The sequence below is a fragment of the Magallana gigas genome, chromosome 4 (assembly GCF_963853765.1).
Source record: "Magallana gigas chromosome 4, xbMagGiga1.1, whole genome shotgun sequence".
In the NCBI taxonomy this organism is placed as follows: Eukaryota; Metazoa; Mollusca; class Bivalvia; order Ostreida; family Ostreidae; genus Magallana; species Magallana gigas.
The window spans coordinates 33512469-33517289 of record NC_088856.1 but is presented as its reverse complement, the minus strand read 5'-3'; the positions used below and the strand labels follow the sequence as shown (position 1 = coordinate 33517289).

General features: G+C 35.1%; 1 long non-coding RNA gene across 1 annotated transcript; it reads right to left on the bottom strand.

The window, feature by feature from the left end:
* Positions 1–246: 246 nt before the first annotated feature.
* Positions 247–4458, bottom strand: LOC117682202 (uncharacterized). Its single transcript, XR_010713122.1, has 2 exons — positions 3913–4458; positions 247–1446 (listed from the first exon to the last, which is right to left on the bottom strand). It is a non-coding gene; the product is annotated as an uncharacterized lncRNA (long non-coding RNA).
* Between the last annotated feature and the right edge of the window lie 363 nt (positions 4459–4821).

The window sequence follows — 4821 nt, the reverse complement described above, 5'->3', positions numbered from 1 at the left end:
ACTTAACAACGAAATCAACGAAAATTAGTATTCAGCGAATATTGATGATACCACAGTAGTACTTGATACGAGGCCCGTGAACTCAGTAACATTTTATTTAGTACTTGATATGAGGCCCGTGAACTCATAGACACTCAATATATAGAACAAGATATGAGGCCCGTGAACTCACCCACACTCTATTTAGTACGAGATATAAGGCTCATGAATTTAGTAGCACTCTTATTTTTAAAACAAGATTTAAACAATAATGAAGCAAGTTTTATTATTTATGTTTATTTAAGTTACATTGATGAACTGAACTAAATACAATATCGTAGATTGGAAAGGGGCCTTAACCTTAAACTAGTGTACTGAAATCCATTTTATAAGATATGCATTTTAGAAAAGTTTACATTATCATACAGGGCATAAGTCTTACGAAACAATACATATATACATATACTATACAAACTTTTTTCAACAAGTTTATTGTACTGCTGAAGAAGCAAAAGGCCAAGGGGCCACATCGCTCACCTGAGCAACAAAAGCCATAACTGATCAAATCAACACTACAGTGCCAAATTCAAATAGATTCAAATAGCATATAAAGTAAAAATAATAATAATGGTAAATATCAAATTTTTTTGTAATGGTATTTGTTAGAAGATTTTTCTCTTTTTCTCAGATTTTGCAGATACTAAAACAACAAAATTTTGTGGAAAGGTAGAATTATGTACATATATGTAGATATATATGTTTAACATGGTTTGTTTGAACCGATAAACTTTCAGTCATCAGAGGAAGTGCTCCAAAAATTGATTTCTTTTTCACTTTAGCTGTGTTACATGGAAGTAAGCTCTGGAAATTTCTTTCACAGTAAATATTATGCTTCCACACATATTTGAGCTTTTCTGGCCAAATGGTGTCTGAGAAGAATTTTGAAAAATACCAACAAATTTTAAGAGGGCATGGACCCTTCATTTGAAAAAAAACATCTAGTCCTCTTTACCCAGTGATGATTTGGGCCAAGTTTGGTTAGACTTGCCCAGTTGTTCTGGGTAAGAAGATGAAAATGTGGAAAGTTAATGACAACAACAAGAACAATGACAGAAAACGGACAAATCATGATTAGAAAAGCTTGAGACTTTGGCTCAGGTTAGAGAAAAATTGCTCCAGAGACCTATATGATATAATACATATACATCGAAGATTAACAATTATTAATAATTATTAAATTGTCATTATATACAACTCACTTTACTGTGTTACCCTGCTAACATGTAGATATTAGGTAGCATTTTTCACAAAATAATTTCTTTAGATATATTGCAATAATTATTTTCAAACTTGGCCATTCAGACTGCCAATCTTGAATCAAGTGCACAGAACACAGATCAAATTTATTTATTCTTCTTTATCCTCTTCATAGATATTCCTGTTTGTCTGTTTCTTCAAATGGCAGTCCTGTTTTGAGATAGACACAAAGAACTATGAACTCCTTCATTAAAACATAGGTCAAATAGTGCATGCCAATTCTGGAAATAATCTACGAACTAGACAACATTGAAATGGTAACCATCTCAAAGTGCCCTATTAAATAATGGACTAAAGGATGAAAAGCATTTCAGAGAATTTTGCTATGACCTTGACCTATGACTCAGAAATTTTCCAGCTGACATAGACCTTCTAATTCAATCTTATTACCCCTTACAACCAGGCATTTTTGTTTAACCTGAGAAAGTTCAAGCAAATAGGAAATAACCTATGGTCTAAAACTGATTATAAAGAATTTTGCTATGACCTTCACGTTGACTTGCTTCAAAGTCAATGCAAACCATTAACCAAAAAGCTTTGTTTATGTGAAGTATAAACCAAACTTATTAGCAAAATGGGGCTAGGTGGAGAGTATAGAGGCTCTTAAACAGGAATTTTGTGTGATCTAATATGACCTTGACATTTGACTTACAAACAACATTCAAGGTTTTTGCATACCCTTTAATCAAAGGCACTCAGTGAGTGAGGTATGGACCAGATTGGACCAAAGTGAGAGAAAATATGCTCCGGAAAAGGATTTTTCATTTAATACTGTTATGACCTTCACACTTGACCTTGAAATTTGGTTCAAGGTCAAAGCACAACCTTTACTCAAAAGCTCTGTTTATCTAAAGTATGAACCAAAGTGGGCTTTATGGAGAACAGATACAGTAATTGTAAAACAAGAAAATTTGGGACATATGTACTTTAGTGCAAACACAAGTGCTTATACATTGGCGCAAATAAATTTTAGCGCACAAACTTATTTCAAAAGAAAAAATGTTTTGTTTGAACAACGTTTAATTTTGTGTTCGCTCAAGCACGTAAACACATTGCCTTTGATATCTAACTCACGTCCACAAGTAATACTACAAAATGTTGATAGAGACAAATTGCTTTTGTCCCAATTCAAAAGTCAGGGGCAACATTGCTCTATATACCTACATAAACCTACATAAAACTTTAAACCCTTTGTGAGGCCCTAGAATTGTTCAGGGGGTCATGATTTCGTTATGATTTTCTAGAAAAACACACAGGGGTAAAGTTTTATTTATATCAGCCGATCAAAGCAAGATATCAATCAATTGTGTATTGTCAGCGTTGATGATCGCCTATCTTGATCACATTTTCACCTCGAAGCACTAAAATAAAGTGACAATTAAAGGGAGAATTCAATCCAATTTTGGAAGGAGCTAATGATAGGTACATGTACTAATAAGCAATAAAATTGAATTGGTCCATCCATTATTATTTAATTTGCAGAACTGATTTGATTACCACTTAACATTAACGATTGTATAAACAAACAGAATCGACCGTCCAAAATTACAGAAGGGTAGTGTACATATTCAGTAGTAAAAAATTGACTGAAGTAATTGTTTTGAGACATTAAAAAATGAATACATATGGAAAACCATTGGGGCATGATAAATTTTAGTGCTGAGAAGCAGTTGCAATAAAGGTGCAAAAATTTATAGTGTGCCATATTTTTTTTGTTTTTAAAGTATATGTCCTGAAAAAAGATTTTTGCTTGGTTCAATGTGACCTTGACCCATGACCTACAAACTTTATTCAAGGTCACTGCACACCCTTTGACCGAAGGCACTCTGTGGATAAAGTATAAGCCAGATTGCGCCAAGGGCAAAGAGGATATGCTCCCGACAAGAGATCTCAGACAGACAGATAGACGGACAGACGGATGGACAAACAGACTGATCACTATAGGGCGCCCGCAGAGAGGAGCCCTAATAATGAATTAAAACAGTGTGCATAGTTAATAAAACAATTGAGCAAATGATTATAAAGAAAAGGTGTAATTTTTTAGATAAATTGTAGAAAGAATTCAAATGTCATGCCTGACTAACAACTTATTATACTGGTAATATGAGCCCTTGAAATCATAGGCGTCGGAAGCAAATTGAAAGTGGGGGGGCTAGACTAATCCTCAGAAATATTGAGAAAAAAAGTAATTCCCAAAATCATGGAAATCCTAATCCGTGGGGGGGGGGGGGGGGGGGGGGGGGGGGAGGCCTATACTTCCAAAAAAACAATTACTTAACCAAATTTTTTTTTTTCAAAATCATGAAATTCCTAATCCGTGGGGGGGGGGGGGGGGGGGGGGGGGCTAGTATGCTTCTGAATCTAACTTCTCAATCTTTCAAGGTAAATTTGGAACGATAATCTTTCCTGCGAAAAAAAGTGGGGGGGCTGAACCCTCTATCATGCTATGTTTCTAATGGTTAGGTATAACTTTGCAAAAAAAGTGGGGGGGGCTAAGCCCCCCCTAGCCCCCCCGGTTCCGACGCCTATGGAAATTTGATGGCATAAAAAGCAGAAGTAATTTAAGGCAATTTACCAATAGCTAATATTTCATAGCTCATATACATATGTACTTACGGTACATTGAATACTCTTTCAATTGAACAGCTTCTCCAGAATGTTGTTTTACGGATCTTTGAATTTATACTAAGAGCTATATTGACCTGGAATAATAGAAAGAAAAAACCAGTATTAGTTTATAATTCTACAAAAAAAAATATTGCCTCCAATTCTAAAATGAATTGGTCATAATTAAGATGGTGAATTCTGAAACTATATACAGAGAAATGATTAGGAATGAAAATCCCTTTGCTGTAATTAAGCATTAATTAGTCATTATAAGCGTGTTCGCTATAACCGTGCTTTATTGTAGAGTGTTACTGAGTTCACAGGCCTCATATCTCAGGAACAACCAGTAAATAGAGTGGTAATGAGTTCACTGGCCTCATATCTAGTACTGTGTAGAATATTTCTGAAGCCACAGGCCTCATATCCAGTATTATAATTGTTCAGAGTGTAGATAAAGTAACGGGCCTCATATCTTAATACCATATAGATTATTAATGAAGTCACTAGCCTCATATCTTGTACTATATAGGATGTTGATGAGTTGACGGGCCTCATATCTTGTACTATATAGGGTGTCGATGAGTTCTCAGGCCTCATATCTTGTTCTACACAGAGTGTCAATAAGTTCACGGGCCTCATATCTTGTACTATAAACAGAGTGTCGATGAGTTCAGGGGCCTCATATCTTGTACTATATAGAGTGTCGATGAGTTCACGGGCCTCATATCTTACATGTATATTATATAGAGTGTCGATGAGTTCACGGGCCTTATATCTTATATTATATAGAGTGTTGATGAGTTCATGGGCCTCATATCTTGTAATATATAGGGTGTAGAAGAGTTCAGGGCCTCATATCTTGTAATATATAGGGTGTAGAAGAGTTCAGGGGCCTCATATCTTGTACTATACAGAGTG